We start from the raw sequence: 18,319 nt of genomic DNA, 5'->3' as shown, positions 1-18,319 counted from the left end.
TCAGCTTTGTGGGCATATAAGACTTCGGTGAGAAATGCGACCGGATTTACGCCTTTTTAGTTGGTGTATGGTCTGGAAGCAGTCTTACCAATTCAGTGCGAAATCTCATCCCTCAAGCTTGCAATTGATCTGCTTCCCGAAACTTCTGAAGAAGAAGCTCGTTTCTTGGAACTAATCCATCTGGATGAAACCCGTCGTGACGCCGCGTTAGCTAACGAAACACATGAGAAACACGTCAAGGTGCAATATGACAAAAATTTCAAGCCTCGTGTCTTCTTAGAAGGTGACTTGGTCTTGCTTTACGATTAAGACTCTGACAAATTAGGAGTAGGTAAATTCGAACCATTATGGATGGGACCCTACACTGTTAAACAAGTATTGACAAAAGGATCCTACGAGCTGGGTGATTATGATGGGATTCCACTTTCGCAGCCCCGAAACGGGTTGTACCTTAAACGTTACTATGCTTGATTAAGTATAGTAAACTCATTGTACATATGCTTTTATTGCATTTTTGAGTGTTTTCTTTTAGAATTGTCATTTTGGTTAGGTAATCCACTTCGCATTTGTTGCAGATGTCAGATTTTTTGCAACCATTTGTTGGGTATGCTAACGGAGCTAGTCATAGTACGCAGAACCTATCTTCTGCTGCCTGGGCCATCTTCACTCCAAGCGGCGAGTTAGTGACTTTCAGGGGGATATGTATTGGTCGATCGACAAACAACATCGCTGAGTATAGCGCGTTGATGGAACTTCTCTCTGACGCATGGCATACGCCGACTCATTGTCAGGATAGATTCACAACTCGTCATTCTACAGGGTACTGGTGTTTATTCCATTTGGAACCCAACTATTTATTGCATGTTCCTAAGAGTTAGGATTTTGGAAAGACATTTTGATTCCATTCAATATCAACACATTTCTAGAAACTTAAACACATTGATTGATTCATTAGCAAACTATGTGTTAAATAGACATTTGCAACATTTGTAAAGAAAGCATTTCACATCAACATTTGCATCAGGATTTCATCACTTAGCCAAAATAAAACTCCAAAAACCAAAAATAGATAGTTGTTTATAGTTTTTACAAAATGTTTTGTGTCCAAGACAAAATCAGTCATCTGACCAAGAAACTCAAAATGAATGCAGAAAAACATCCTAGACTAGTGATGCTGGTGATAACATGTCACTGCCTATGCTATCATGCACAAGAGCCTAGTCCAACGACTCAGTACGCCAGTAGTATGGCACTGTAACCTCAAAGGTAACTCATCGGTCCTGACATCCTGAATGCTGAGAGTGAGGCCCTTGATCTAATCCTGCAACACTGCCAGGGTCTCCGATATGTCTAGATCCCGAAGGACGGCCCTCCCTACAACCTCTCCTACTGGAGCATCATCTGCCGCCCGTGGGCGTGCCATTGGTCATACTGGTCCAACATCTGAACACACATATAAGTTTGATTAGTCTTGGTAACATCAAAAACACAAAAACATTATAAAAATGAAATCGTATCCAAGCGTAGTTCCCCCATGGTTCAAGCTTGTCAAAAAATGAACCCACCTTCAACTAAATAACTTTCGTGATTGCCATCCCTTTGGCCGATCATACACTTTCACTTGGTTGTTTTACCCCTTTTTGAGGAACAGCTGCGATGAGTGGTCTTATTAGCCAGCTTGTTCACAAAATTCACCATGTTTTGAGAAGTTCCAAATTCACTGGAACCAGTTGCTACCCTAGACACCACTCGTTCCTCAAAATCGAGTCTCCTTTAAGCCATTTTCAAACTTGTTAAATATGAAAAGATTGTTGAGCACCGACCTTTCCAGCTCATTAAAGTGATTGGAGATGTCATCCCTCTTGTATTATTTTATCCTTTTTCGGACCTGAGGGATTATCTTACGAAAAAGTTCAAGCGCTTGTCTTTTTTAGCTTGTTAAAGTGATTGGAAAAGTCATCCATTTTGTATTATTTTAATCATTTTCTGACCTAAGGGATTATTTTACGAAAAAGAACTTATAGAGTTTCCTTTTTGTCCATTTTCAAACTCTCTAAACATGAAAAGGACCAAGTTATCCTTGTCGTCAAACTTGTTAAAATAATAGCGACAAACTTGTCCATTCTAGACAAGACCGAGTTTCACTGTCGCTAGACTCGTTAAAACATAGCGACATGTTTGCTTGAAGGGAAAATTATAGAACAAGCATATGTTATCCTCCTCAAGCTTGAAAAATATAAAGAGGTAATGGTCAGTAATGACTGGGGAAAAAGGGAAAAAAATTGAAGAATTTATAGTAGCAGGTCGCTCTTGAACATGACACTTTCACTCCATCACCATTATTGAGTCGGGTTGGGTTATTTCGTTCACCGGTCATCTCACCACTGGTCTTTCACACCATCCATATTTTGGGGTTAACACTACCAATCCATCTCAGTGTCGTCGACATGTTCAAGAGAAGTCATTCAATTGAGAAACCACAATCCAGTTAATGCTTCATCCACTGCAATACCTCCAACCTTCATTTTTTCATGACCACCATTCCTGAACTTTGTGTCGTCAGTTCATTTTCACTTCTAGAAATCATTTGCTTCGTTTCATGTCGTAGATGTGGGATACATCAAGACCCTCCTACGACAAGTCACTTCTTGTCAACTTCAGGTCATTATCCAAGAAGTTGACTTAGAAACACCCCTTTTAGTACATTGAAACTTGTATACCTCAATGGCAAGTTTTTCACTTCCGGTGATAGGTTGACATCAATGTCCTTCGACCAAAACATTTTGCGTGGTGTTCGACATTGGATCATATATTCACACCAAGTGAATTGTACTGTAGTACCTTGAGGGTCATTATCATTATTGATGATTCCTCTCGCATCTGTTAACAGCTCACATCATTGGCTGGTAATCAGGCTATATCTTTCCATGTTCGACTTCAGAACATCTCTTCACATGGATTGATTTGTACATCGGGAGAAGATTGAACAAATTTGAATACCCTGGATCTAGTTTCATCCATCTGGGCTGCGATATATTCAGGGATATAAAAACATCAAATGTACAAAGGCACTGCATAGATAGTCATCCGAACCATGGATGATGACTCTACATCTAAAGAATCACCAATCTGCATCTACAAACGACTATCTGATCTATGTACATGAAATGAATTTATAAAGCTGAGCATGGGAATGCCTACCTCATCTAGATCATGAAATTTATATTATGATGATGTATTGTATTGTAACTTATGTAGGTCACCTTCCAGTTTGAAACTTCGGATCCTCATTATAAAGCATTTCACCCGACATCAACATTTACAACTTCATGCTTTAGGGGGCAACTGTCATAGACATATTTGGGCACATCAACCCCAAGCTTATATGTCGATAAACTAGGGCTCATCAACCCCTAAAAGAGTTGTTTCATACCCTAAAAGAACATAGTCATTTGATTACATCATTCCCTAAAAGTTCCACCTGAAAAACCATCCAAAAATGGCCTAAACTGAACCATACTGACTGCACCACTGGAAAAGTGCGATGCATACTTAGTGGTACACTACTAGGGTGTGATGCATACTGTTTGGGCCTTCTATAGGGTGTGATGGGCGAGGATGGACAAATGTCCGAGATAGTTTGCTAGGTGGTTGCTCATGGAATCTTCTAGAAACTTCTCCTATGCCACTTGCCTCTCTGAATTCACCCAGGGATGAGTAAGAGATCCAAGAAATATCCAAGTGGAACCAGTTGTAACAAGTGGAATGACACTAATCAAAACTCCATGGATGACTCACACCCTTGCACACATCTATAAATGGATCCCTCATCTAAGAGATCCAGAGGCTGGAATATTGTGAATTGCAAGGAAGTGTTGATAGTTTGTAATTGAGGAAAGAGCATTGTATTGTTGGTGATCTTGCTATCTCATGAGGTGAAGAGGGATTGATGCTAGGAGAATGATGTTGGATCATACAACTGGGTTGTAATTCTCCCTTCTATTAATAAAGTTCTTCAAGTTTTCTTTCATATGATTGTGCAATTGTGAATGTAATCATTTGTTCATTATATATCTTATTCTGTAATGTTTATGTTGTAATAGATCACGATTCTTTGACGGTTCTTTGTTGCTGTTCTTGTGCAGGTACTCTCCAAGCGGGTTAAGTACGAGGAGGAGTTGCAAGCTCTGTCAAGGGAGAGAGAGATCAAGCAAGGGATTAAGCAAAAGTTCCAAGTTGGTTCCATTGTCTTTCTCTTATCTGTCACACATAGAAGAAATCGTTGAATTTCTTTATATTGTTGTTTCTAGGGTAGCTGCCAAACCTAGAGGGCTAGTCATTCGACAAGACACTAGTTTTCCTAGAAACAATAGACCCTGCAAAGGTTGCGGAAATTGTCCACATGGAACCACCGTGCAACGTAAAACAAATAAGAGAAACTTTGGGTCATACGGGGTACTATAGGCGGTCATTAGGAACTAGGCATCCATCAGAACCCCAATGGAATTTTTTTTGAAAAAAATAGAAGCGTTCACTTGGATAGCGGATTGTCAGACAACCCTGAATAAATTAAAGGAAAGGCTAGTAAGTGCCCCTATACTGGTGTACCCTGATTGGAACAAAATGTTCTATGTGCACATTGATGCCTCAGGGATAATGCTAGGAGCAGTCTTAGCATAAACAGGGGAGAAAAACATGGACCATCCAGTGTACTATGCTAGCAGAAAGTTGTGTATTGCAGAAAGAAACTATACAACAACCGAGAGAGAAGCCCTGACAATGATTTACTCTCTACAAAAGTTCAGGCACTATTTACTGGGTGCACCATTCAAATTCTTTACAGACCATTCCGCGCTTAAATACTTGGTAAATAAGCCAGTATTAGAAGGAAGGATATGTCGATGGTTGTTGATTTTCCATTTACATTCTAGGTGGTCGTAAAGCCCGACAGACTAAATGTGGGACCAGACCACCTATCGTGACTAGACACAGGGGAGAATGAAGGAGCAGTGGATGATCAATTGCTCGATGTTGACTTGTTCAGAATAGAGGCAATCCCAAACCACTTGGAAGAGATTGCCACATTGTTATCAACCGGTCATTGCCCAGAAGGATACACGGAAGGACAGAGATGACACTTAGTAATAAGGGCAGCAGATTACCAGCTGATCGTAAGAAACCTCTACAAGATGTGCTTAGATCAAATATTGAGGCACTGTACCCTTCGACATGAGAGGAATGAGTTCTTATGGGAGTGCCATGCAAGGGTTGCAGGGGGTCATGTGGGAGGTAAAGCACTCAAAAGTCAAAAGTCAATCATCTATTTTTATTAATAGGAAATCTAATGTGACATCAATAATCTTTTTTTTAATTGTAATAAGAGGTCTATTTTCAAAAGTAATGTGGAACTATAAAAGAATTTTTCGCGCAACGGTTTTGCATGCAGAGATATGCCTGGATCTATTGAAAAGAAATATATGTTTAACGATAATGTAACATCAATAAAAACAAAATTATTTCAATAAGTTTATTTTCAAAAATAATGTCGAAATATAAAAGCATTTTCCGCGCAACCGGTTTCGCGTGCAGAGAAGCGTGTTGTCTATTTCAACAACAAATTTCTATTGGCCGACCACCCTTCCATTAGTCATATGGGGAAAGACAATGGCCCATGTGACTCGGCTTTTGTTTCATTAATTAAAAGATATTCAAATACACTTGCGAAGTCGAAAGTGAAATATGGCCATTTTTATTTATATTTTCTTATTATTCACTGGTTCGGTGATGCAGCTGCGCACCTCTTCTTACGTCATTGCAATGGTGTGATAACGTGGTTCTTCTATTAAATATTTAACTCCATAAACAACCCTTAGGTCATGTTTATTTATTCAATTGCATTGATAAATATAAATAGACTTTTTTATTATTCATAAACGTGATAAACCATTAGTAAATAATGAATTTCAATTTATATTCAAACTTTTAATTAATATTATTAAAAATAATAATATAATGTAATTGATAAAACTCAAATCAGAGATTGGATTTGGTAAATCTTTGAAGAAAGAAAATATAAAATACGCTCTCTTTGTTAAACTATGCTCACCTTTCCTTTTCAACTTCGAAAGTGCATTGGAATATCATTTAATTTAATTAATGAAACAAAAGTTTAAATGATTAGGGGCATTGTTTTATATCAATTTCTATTTTTACTTTTGTAGTATTATAAATGTCCTCTGACATGTAAGGGAAAATAGCGTTTGCCCTCTCTCCACGCTTCATTCATTTGTTCATGTGTTGTCACTCAAAAAGAGAGCGTTATTTTCCTCGCATGTCAGAGGGCATTTATAATGTTATAAGGTGGAAATAGGAGTTTCCTTGTCTTATGAGGAAGGGCGGCTCGTTCGGCCAATAGGAATTGAGAGTTGGAATAGGCAACACGCTTCAAAGGTCCGTTTACGTCGCTAGAAGAGAGACCGTTAGGTCTAAGTGAAGATCTGAATACTAGATGTATCTATGCATCGGCTTTATGCAGGGGGGAGAGGCGACTCCTATTTCCGACCCTATAGCAATATTAATGCTATGTGACATGCGAGGGGAATAGTCATGGACTGCCCTCTCCACGCTCGCCCTCTCTCTCCACGCGCTGTCACTCAGAGGGCCATGGCTATTCCGCTCGCATGTCAGATAGCATTGATATTGCTATAGAGTCAGAAATAGGAGTCGCCAGAGAGAGATAGATAGTGAAGATTTAAATACAAACGTGTCTATGCACACAAATCCGATGCGAAAAATTGCTTTTATAATTCCCTACTCTTACATTATCTTTAAAATATACTTTTTAATATAATAAAAAGATTATAAGCTTCCAAATTACGCACTAAAGTCCACGGAGACACCCCGATCCTTCTTCATATCTGCATATGTATATGTTTGTGTTTATAATATTATAATAAGTTGATAATCTTTACGAGTATAAATAAAAGGTTTGACATCGATTTTAATCATATTCAAAGTTGTATTGCAAAATAAAATTGGTTTATACTGGAAATGTGTCATCACAGATTTTGTATAAAATTTATGTTATTAAACATTATTAAAGTTTAGTTTTAATATGGTAGGGTATCTGGCAGGTTGGTTTTACTCTTCATTGTATGATTCTTGTTAGCATTATTTTTTTAACAATCATTTCTATTTTTTTTAAGAGTTAAATTAAAAGAAATGTATTTTAAATTTTTTCTCTATTTTTTCATAATTATTTTAAATATTTTATATTTTGAATTTTTCTCTGTATATTTTTTTTTATCAAATTTTCTCAAAATTATCTTAATTTTTTTTAAAATGTTTAGGATGGTAAATATTTATTTTTGGGATGGTAGAATTTAAATGTAAAAGGTTTTTACAAAATATTCATCTAATTTTACATTTAAAAATGTAATTTAAAATATGGAAAATTGCAATTTTATTAACAATTATATAATTTGATATTATTGATAATTGCTAAAAACAAATCTAAAAATAATTATAAAAAAAAAAAATATTTAGAATTTTTTTACCAATAACTTATTTCTCTTCACCCATTAGTTAAAATATATTTATACTTAATAAAATTGAGCCAAAATAAATGCAAACATACCGCTAAAACATATTAATATGATTTTATTTTTTTTACTAAAAATCAAAACCTCTCTTATTATAAAGAAATTCTCCTTTATTTATCCTTAAATAATCCAACACTTTTTCAATCAATTTGATTATATCTCAGATGGATCTTTTTCATAAATATTCATTTCAATTTCTCTTTTACAAATTCCTAAAGATTCCTAAATATTCCCCATCCTAAACACAAATTTGATATTAAATCTTTCATATTTAATATAATAAAAGAAGAAAAATAAGATAATATAAACTCATTTTAAGTTTAATTTTTTTCAATTAATTAGTTCCTAATAATTATTTTAGAAAAGAAATTAATAAACATGAAATGCAATTTGTTAGGTTGATTTTTTTTAATTATAAATTTTTATTTTTGTGTCTTTGAAGTAAGGTGTTTTGCATTATGTTAAATGAGGATTACATAAACCAAAAAATTTATGTTACTAATATGTTTAAATAAAAATCAGGCCATAAACATAAGTGAAGAGTTTTTGTGTAAAAATATAATTGCACACCTCTTTTTATGCCATTGCAATAGTGTAACAAGTTATGTGACGTAAATGAGCACTTTCTCTTAGATCATTGCAATGGTGCGATAATATGGATAACATGATGTTGACGGTGTTGGAAATCCATCAACCAAGAGGGTCTCCCCTATGTGAACTCCCAATTAGACCTCATATCATTTGAAGTAGGAGCCACATCCAGAGTATCGACCCGACCGCCATGTATGTTGTAGATTTTCCTTGGCTACAAAGTTCAGCACAAGAGAGTAATACACAGTTATCTTTGGATCAGAAAATGAGTATGCCTTGTGAAATGTTCAGCCGCGGAAAGTATCAAAGTCCTTCTAACAAAAGGGGAGAGAAAAGTGGGCCCTTTAAAGATAAGTAATAGTACTAATCTAGAAAAGATACACAAGCACATACATAAGAATGAATCGTTGATCAACTAGCGAAATAGTTCACAAGGAAGCAATGATTGTTAAATAAAACAAAACACACTTTTAACAAGATAAGTACCAGAGCCACTGAAATAGTTCAATTTCCTTAGTACATATGAGAAACAATATATATCGCAAATATTCAAAGAACAATCTTACAATATTCACGACATATGCATGAAAGTGTGTCGACTCAATGAGCTTTTGAATTAAGTAAAAGTTCCAAGATACATCAAAATAGGGAACACCACTAGCCCCAATAATGGAGCATTAGAGCAGTCACTTGCTCCTCCAAAACAACTATCTTTCTCTCTAATGCCTGGTAGGAGTCAAGGTGATAAAGTCCTTTGCATGTAGAATGAGGGTTGATATATAACAAATGGGGTGATCATTCACCTCCAATGTAGCTCCTCGACTACCCTCTTGATTGTTTGACTTCTCTATGACCTTTCGAATCCCACATGACTTTTCACATTACATATATGACTCTTGGATTTCCTCTTTACATTACATTTTCCAATATAGAATTAACATAATCCATAAATTATGTGGCACATGATCACTTGTGACATGACATGACATTGATGACATTGATTGCATGATGACATGGCAATTTCAAGACACTCTTTGTTGTTTCTTTGTCTTCAATAAGAGATGTGTAATGCTTCATCTTCATGAGAGATATGCATTCTTCTCCATATACACCCTCCAAAGGGTTGTGAATCAGATGGAGCCTTCATGCGGTCCTGGTCTTTTGATCTTTTTCTGTAGTTTGGTGTTCCTTGGTCTTCTCGCTTGATGATCATCTTATCTCTTTAGCTCCATATGTGTCTTCTAACATAGTCCTCCTCTCCTTTTCCTCCATCATCATCTTGTCATGATAAGACATAGTACTTGCAACTAAAAACATTCATGACAATGCATCGTTAGTCCGAAAAACCCCTAACCTCATATATTTTATGAATTCACCTGTTAGGGTTGGAATTGGTGACTGGTTGAGTGACTGACTAAGGGGATTGCACATTTCCATAGGCCAAGGTCTAGGAGTGAGTCTTGAGACTGCGCAATGCACAGTTTAGGATGGTCAGGTTCAAGAGATTGTGCAATTGAGGGAGTTGAGAGCTTAAGGTAGGGGCTTGAGACTTGAAGATGTCAATTATGCAGTTTTGGAAAGACAGAGGTCAATAAATTGTTCAGTTGAGGGACTCAAGGACTTGGCCTGGAGGCTTGAGCCTTGATATGGCACAATGCGTAGTTGAGGGAGGCTTGGGCAGAGGGATTGCACAGTTGAGGGACTCAAGGGCTCAAGTTGGAGGCTTGAGCCTTGTGTTTTCCCATTGCACAGTTTTGGGAGGTAGGGAGACCAAGTGATTACGCAATTATGTAGTTTAGGAGCCCAAGGCTAGGGCTTGAGGATTGAGAGTGTGTAATGTGTAGTTAAGGCTGGGATAGGGAGAAATATTGTGTAATTATGGAGCTAAGGGGTTGGGCTTGATGTTGGCTTACATTAATAGATGAGATCCAAGGTCTTCATCTCTATCCTGATCAAAGTACGAATCTAACCATGTGAATAGATTTGTTGATGTCGAACATGGTAGAAACCACCTGATTACCAGTCAATAATGTAAGTCGTTAACAGGCACGCGAGAAACCACCAATAATGATGACAGCCCTTAAGGTACACTAGTATAATCTATAAGTGTGAATATGTGAGCTGAAGTTGAACACTTTTCGAATCATTCGATCGAAGGTCAATGATGTAAGCATGTCGTCGAGCACAAAGAACTTGCCATTAAGGCATGCAAGATCCAAGGTACTGAAAGGGAGTTTCTAAATCAACTTCCTGGATAATAAGCTAAAGTCGACAGGAACTGATCTATCGAAGGAAGTCCATAATCTTTGCCACATCATTGACATGAAACATAGGATATCTCAAAATGATAGAAGTGATTCAAGATTGTTGCAGAGAGGGTCAAATAAGTATAGGAAGTTTGAATTTGTAGATAGGACTTCTCTTGAACATATCAGCGACACAACTCCGGTGTTCGGAAACACTTGAATCAAAATGGAATCAGAGTTCATGATGACAATAGGGGTGATTGAATCAAAGGCAAATGAATTTTCCAAACCCAGGAAGGAAAATGGCGAAGAGAGGATATCCCAAAAATGACACAAGATGTAGATGAGTGTCATGTTCAAGAGCGACATGATACCTTTACACAAAATACACATCTTTACTTCCACTCCTCACTATTGCTAGTGAGTGCCTCTTTATTTTTAATCACAATCTTGAAGAGGATAACATATGCTTGTCGTATAAGTTCATCCTTCGGATGAATCCATCCCAGTAAGTTTAACGAGCCCTAGGAAGGAGTAGCTTGGTCTCGTCATGGTGACAAGTCTTGTGTCATTTAAGTTTTACAAGTCAGATGGGGGGGTAAATCAACATCTTTTTCATGTTTAAAGAGTTTGAAAAAGAGGCAAACAGGGAACTCCAAAGGTCCCTTTTTGTAGATAGTCCCTTGAATCCAAAAAGGTAGAAAACGATATTCAAGAGAACCTCTTAGCCATATTCAACTAATATATTCCTTTTTCATAGCTAGTCTATCTCAGTCTGGAAAAGGGTTAAACTTATACTAAGTGGACGTCTTTTCATTTACTTTTATGAGTTCGAAAAGACAAGTTCTCGGCAATATTTTCATATTTTTGGAGTCTGAAAAGAGCTGAAAGAAGACTCCAACTGGAGGAACAAGTGGTATAAAAGTATAAAAATTGGTTCTTGTCACGATAGAACTGCTCAAAACATGTAAAGGTCAAGAGGTTGCTAATAAGACCACTCATCGCATATGTTCCTCAGGAAAGGGTATAAAAACCAAGTGAAAGTGTATGATCTGCCAAAGGGATGGTGATAATGGAACAAAAAAATCAAGGCTCATCTAGCAAAAACACGCTGATAAAAATGGAAATCATGAGAGCTAAAGTGGAATGGTTTCATTTTTACACAAGCTTGAAACATGGGAAACTATGCTTGAGGATACTTGAAGATGGTTTCATTTTTTCACAAGCTTGAAACATGAGAAAAAACTATGCTTGGATTTCGTTTCATTTTTACACAAGCTTGAAACATGAGAAAAAACTATGCTTGGATTTCGTTTCATTTTTACACAAGCTTGAAGCAAAGATAAACTATGCTTCAGATGAGTTTGCATGCCCCTAGAATAATGACTCAATTCGAGGTCATGAGGATAGTTCTTTTACCATGTCAACCTTGTTAAAAAATGAAATAGGTCTCCATGAGGAAAGTGAAGAATGGATTTATAGTGAGGGAGAGGGAGTTAGAGATCCACCAAAGGGGGAAGAAGGTCTTTATCCAAAAGGTAATATTATTAAAGGTGGGATCAAGGTCTCTAAATGGGAGTACTCGACCATATATTCATCCAAAAACTACCAGCTCGTTATTCCCAAGGCTTCTAGTAAGAGAAGATTCTTGTCCATTTTTGGAGAAAATGCTTAAAGAGGACCAACATGGATATTTCTATCAAAAGTCGCACTGCCAGCGCTAGTCAGTGGTTAGACAAAAGATTACCAGCACAAATTTTCCTACTAAAACTAGTGTTGGTCTTGCAAATTAGGGTTTTTCACAAGTTTTTCCAGAATTTCTTCAATACATTAGTTCTATATCTCTTCATGGATGTAGTGAGCATATAATTCATGGTGAATGAGTTTAGACAACTTTTTTCGCTTTATGAAATTTGTGACGACAGTGGCACAAAGGACGACAGTTCAGGTATAGAGTTAGGAATGTGACAAAATACTATGTAATAGATGTCCCCTAAAGCATGAAGGTAGAACATGAAGTGATGGTTGAAGTGCTTTATCAGTTAAGTCAAGGAGCTCGGAGGACCACCGTCAAGAGACCTGCAAATCAAGCATGATAAAATATATGATATCTCTAATATATACATATTCCTGATGATACATCTGAATAGACATCAAAATATAATACATGAATCCACGGTATGGATGAAACCATCCATCTGAAAAGGATCATGTGTATGGATCCACGACATGGACACATCCATCCATATGAAAAGGATCGTGTCTAAGGATCCATGGCATGGATACAACCATCCGTATGAAAAGGATCATGTATACAATCATGAATACTCAATAACTCCTCTTAACCTGGATTTTAACAGATGATATCCAAGGTCTTCATCTCTATCCCGACCAAAGTACAAATCTAACCATGTGAATAGATGTGTTGATGTCGAACATGGTCGAAACCACCTGATTACCGGTCAATAATGTAAAGTGTTAACAGGCACGAGAGAAACCACAAATAATGACGATGACCCTCAAGGTACACCAGTACAATCTCCAAGTGTGAATATGTGATCTAAATTCAAACACTTGCTGAATCACTCGATCGAAGGCCAATAATGCAAGTCTGTCATTGAATACGAAGAAATTTCCATTAAGGCATGCAAACTCCAAGGTATTGAAAGGGAATTTCTAAATCAACTTCCTGGATAATGAGTTGAAGTTGATAGGAAATGATCTGTCGGAGGAGGGCCATAATTTTTCCCACATCATCGACACGAGACATAGGATATCTCAAAAAGATAGGAGTGATTTAGGATTGCTGGAGAGAGGGTCAAATAAGTATAGGAAGTTTGACTTTGCAGATAGGACTTTTCTTGAACATATCGACAACACAACTCCAAAATTTGGAAGTACTTGACTCAAAATGGAATCGAAGCTCATGATGACAACAAGGGTGATTGAATCAAAGGAAAATGGATTAACCAAACCTAAGAAGGCAAGTGACGAAGAGAGGATATCCCAAACCCGACACGAGATCCTTTCCACTACTCGTCCTAGTTTACTTTAAATAGTAGCAAAACCCTCCTTAGGTTAGGAAGCCACTTCCTTAGCCTTAGAGACAATGCCAATGATGTGATAGTGGGTGGCTTTCCTAATGGTTGCTCCTTGACTCTTCTCCTAAGATAAGGACTTTTACCCAGTGAGAGTTTGAGTTGCAACATCGACTGCAAAGCATAATTTGAAAAGTGTAGTTTACTCTCAATAATAATATATCATATTTGGCAACTAGTTTATATTCTAGTTCGTAAAATATTTCTTTGGATTTTTATGGTTGAATCTTACCATAAATAGACAACCATATAGTCAACACTTCTTGAATGATAGATTCTTGAAGTTGTTTTATTCACCATGGATCTGCGTGAAAGTGTACTCAAATTGTGAATAGGATGTCATGATTAGATTTCTAATACAATGGTGTTCCATCTTCCAACATCTTGAGTACTAGTTGGAGACTTGAAAAATTGAATGCTGTTGAGGGATTTCCTTATAGATCAAGGATATGAAGTGCCTAAATTCACAAGCAGTTAGTCCAATATTCCTTTTTGCCTTGCATTTCATAGGATATCCTAGACAAGAGACTCATCAAAAAGAGTAATGTTCCTTTCGTTCATTGAAAGGAGCATGTAAAAACAAGATATTTGGGCCTTCAAAAGTCACAAGTTCAGTATTCGGAAGATGCTTTCCTCCATTTTTAGTAGACCTTACTAGCACTACACTCCATTTATATAGAGGTATTTGCAACACAATCTGAAATAAGGTATAATCATTTTTTTCATGGGAAATGTCTTTGGGGAAACCATCTAGATACTTCATCAGATTCCATGAATGGCACGTCTGGTAAAAGCTATCAGGGTACAACATGTACTCCTAACTCAAAGGGACTCTTCCGGACCTGAACCCATTACGTATTAAAAAAATTTCCTTGAAACTAGTCGGTTCTAACCAATGGAGCTAACCCACTAGACTAAGGTATCCACAATTTATATTACTGCACACTTAATGTGTGTCCCTCAATTTGATTCCAAATTTCCAACTAACCAGTAATCTTGATAAGCAAAATCCATCCTTGAAATGATGGAAATGGTGTGAATATAATCTCTTGTCTAACAATCCTGGAGATGAATTTAGTGGCATTGTGGCAGTCACCACACACACATAGGATTTTTGTGATACAGATAGGTGTCCCATAGCTTGTGCAAATAAGCCCAAAGGCAATAGCTAGCATCTCACTGACTGTAAAGTGTGTTTTTTTTCACCTTTTCATCCTCATTATGCAGCACACGGTTTGTGTCTGGCACAGTATGTGCCGCCTCCAGCTTCCCAGACAATGTTTCTAGTGTTGCATAAATTTTCTCAGATCGAGTATGTGATCTCTCTTCAACAATGAATGTATGAACCCTATTATTTACTTCAATCAAGCTGTATCCTGGTATCTTTTTTATTCCCCTGTACTTCATCATTTTTCGCACCTTTACTACATCATTCCATCTGCCAGCTGTGGCATAGATGTTTGACAGAAGTACATAATATCCAGCATACTGAGGCTCTAACTGTAAAAGAAGGTCTGCAACTTGTTCTCCAATCTCTATATTGTTGTGAATTCTGCATGCACCAAGCAGGGCTCCTAATACACTAGCTCCAGGTTCTATCGGCATCTTTTTAACAAAGTCAAGTGCCTCGTCTATATGCCCAGCACGCCCAAGGAGATCTACCATGCATGCATAGTGCTCAACCCCGGGAGGGATGGAATAATCTCGAGTCATGCAATTAAAGTAGTCCCAACCCTTTTCCACCATACCTGCATGACTGCATGCAGTCAGAAGACAGACAAATGTAATATGATCCGGTTGTGTGCCCACATTTTGCATTCTCTCAAAAAATTCCAGGGCATCCTTACCAAGCCCATGCATGCCATATCCAGCTATAATTGTATTCCATGACGCCACGTTTCTTGCTGACATACTGTCAAAAATTTGCTGTGCAATATGTATCTTCCCACATTTGGCATACATGTCGATAAGGGCAGTCCCAACAACAACACCCAGCTCAAATCCATTTCTTATTATATAACAATGAATAGACTTACCTTGTTGTAAAGCTGCTAAATGGGCACATGCCGGAAGCACACTCACCAGAGTCACAGAGTCAGGTAACTCATCAGGTTGCATTTGATTCAAGAGTGTGAAGGCATCGTGGGCATGTCCACTTTGCACATAACCAGCAATCATTGTATTCCATGAGACCACGTTTGTTGTGGGCATCATCTCAAACAATTGGCGTGCAGCTTCTATGTCCCCACACCTGGCATACATGGCTACAAGGGAATTTTCTACAAAGATATCCGTTTCAAAATTACTTTGAATCATGTAATCATGGATCCATTTTCCTTGTTGCAGAGCCCCCGGATGGGAACATGCTGAGAGGGCACTCACCATGGTGCTTGAGTTGGGTTTTATAGATTCTAGTAGCATTTGATTAAAAAGTGCAAAGGCCTTATCATCACTGTTCTCAGCATACCCAGCAAGCATTGCATTCCATGACACCAAATTTTTTCTACCCATTCTTTTAAACAATTGCTCCGCAATATCTATACTCTTGCATTTTGCATACATATCTATGAGGGCAGTCCCAACAACAACCTCGGACTCGAATCCACTTTTAATAATGTAGCCATGATTACACATGCCTTGTTGCAGAGATGCTAAATGAGCACATGCCAGCACACAACTAACCATAGTGACTGAGTTCGGTTTCATGTTATTCAGTTGCATTTGCTTAAAGAGAGCTAAGGCCATATTGGCATATCCATTTTGTGCATATGCAGCAATCATTGCACTCCACGAAACCACATTTCTTCTAGGCATTTTGTCAAACAAGGCATATGCCATATCTACAGCCCCACATTTTCCATACATGTCAACAAGGGAAGTTCCCACAGCAACATCTGGTTCCAATCCACATTTCAATACATAACCATGGATCCTATTACCTTGATTCAAAGATGCCAATTGCCCACATGCCGTCGATACACTCACCATGGTAACCAAATCAGCTTTCATGTCTGCCAGTTGCATCTGATTAAACAGTGTCAAGGCCTCCCCAGCATCACCGTTCTGCGCATAACCAGCAATAATTGTGTTCCATGAGACTACATTTCGTTGAGACATCATGTCAAACATTTGACGTGTAAATTCTAAACTTCCACACTTGGCATACATAGCTAGGAGAGCATTCAACACAGAAACATCAGACTGAAATCCAAAATGAAGAGCATAGTTATGAATCCACTTGCCCTTTTGCAGATCTCCCGATTGCGCGCATGCTTGGAGTGCACTTGCCACGGTGACCGAATCTGGCATCACATTTTCAGATTGCATTCGATCAAATAACTCCAATGCCTCATCTCCATATCCATTTTGCGCACATCCAACAATCACAGCATTCCATGACACAACATCTCGTTCAAGCATTTTCTCAAACACATGGCATGCATCCTCCAAACCCCCAGATTTTGCATACATAGTTACAAGGGAATTCCCCACGTAAACATCAAAAGCAAATCCAGCTCTGATAGTGTGATCATGAATCTGCTTACCTTCTTGAAGAGCAGATACGGCGGCACACGCCTTTAGCACGGCCGGGAATGTGAACTTGTTGGGCCAAATGCCTGCAGCATGCATTTGGAAATAGAGCTCAATGGCTTCTTCATGGAATCCATTCCTGGCATGCTCACCGATCATCAAATTCCATATGAAAACATTTGGGTTACACATTTCGTCAAACACTTTGCGTGCATCCGCCACACTTCTGTACTTGGCATATATGGTAAGAAGTTTGGTTTTCACAAATGCAATTTTGTTAAATCCTTTTATAATTAAGTTAGCATGGACCTGATTCAGCTCTTTCAAGCTTTCACACGCCTGCAGGAGATAATAGATATATGCCTGAATAATATCAGAGCCCATGGTATTGTTGACTTGTAATTGTGCTGGTGTGGGTTGTTCATTAACAGTGATCTCATTGTGGATAGATTTTGTTTCAAAATCATGTACAGAGAAGAGCACTTGAATTTTTTCCCGGCTTCTGAATTTGTTGAAGATGCGGGAACGCTGCAAATGCCAAGCCAATTCCACTCCCAGTACTGAAAAAGCCAAAGCCATGATACTGAAGGAGAATAACTGTGAACAAAAGCCATTTATCAATTCAAACGGATTTCAAGAATCCATGAATGAATTTTCATATGGCAAATGTTTAGATAAAAAGGAGTTCATTCTTCAACTCGAATAGAGAAAGGTGCGTGTGTGAATTTCAAATTGGATTGTGATTACAAGAAGCAATGGCGGCTATGGAACCAGGCAACTTCCAGCAATGAAAACGGTTCTGGAGATCATGATTCGAGGCTATGCTAAGGTAACCATGCATGAAGGACTGGAGATATTTTATACTTGGTCGTTTCTGCTGTCCTTCCAGTTCTGTGTCTTTGCTGGGTACCTATAAACCTTGGAGGATGGTTTTAGTCTTTCTCGCCTTATCGGTACATGGGTTTCTATTTTTCCTGGTTGAGGATATTTCGTCTAACCACGTAGAGGAATTGCCTCGATGGACTAAAAGTGGTTGGAATTTGGCTAAAAAAATTTCAAAAAATCTTGTAGATGCACTGTTTGAATCGTGTTTTTGATGGTGGAAATGGATTCAGCACCATCAAAAGATGTAAGACACCTAAAATTTTGAAGTTTAACAACTATAACTTGGATTTACAAAATTCCTTGACAGATTTTCTCTAAATATGACCAGAATTTCCATAACTTTCCAGGGAACTCCTTCGCCTCGTTA

The 18,319-nt window shown here is 37.8% G+C and overlaps 1 pseudogene; it reads right to left on the bottom strand.

The window, feature by feature from the left end:
* Nucleotides 1–14,712: 14,712 nt before the first annotated feature.
* On the bottom strand, nt 14,713–17,646 carry LOC149211513 (pentatricopeptide repeat-containing protein At4g19191, mitochondrial pseudogene; annotated as a pseudogene).
* Nucleotides 17,647–18,319: the final 673 nt, after the last annotated feature.

The sequence above is a fragment of the Pinus tabuliformis genome, chromosome 1_1 (genome assembly GCF_031772625.1).
Source record: "Pinus tabuliformis cultivar Carrire ecotype Pingquan chromosome 1_1, CPIR1, whole genome shotgun sequence".
NCBI classification, from domain to species: Eukaryota; Viridiplantae; Streptophyta; class Pinopsida; order Pinales; family Pinaceae; genus Pinus; species Pinus tabuliformis.
The sequence above is the reverse complement of the archived record's forward strand: the minus strand, read 5'-3'. Positions and strand labels throughout refer to the sequence as shown.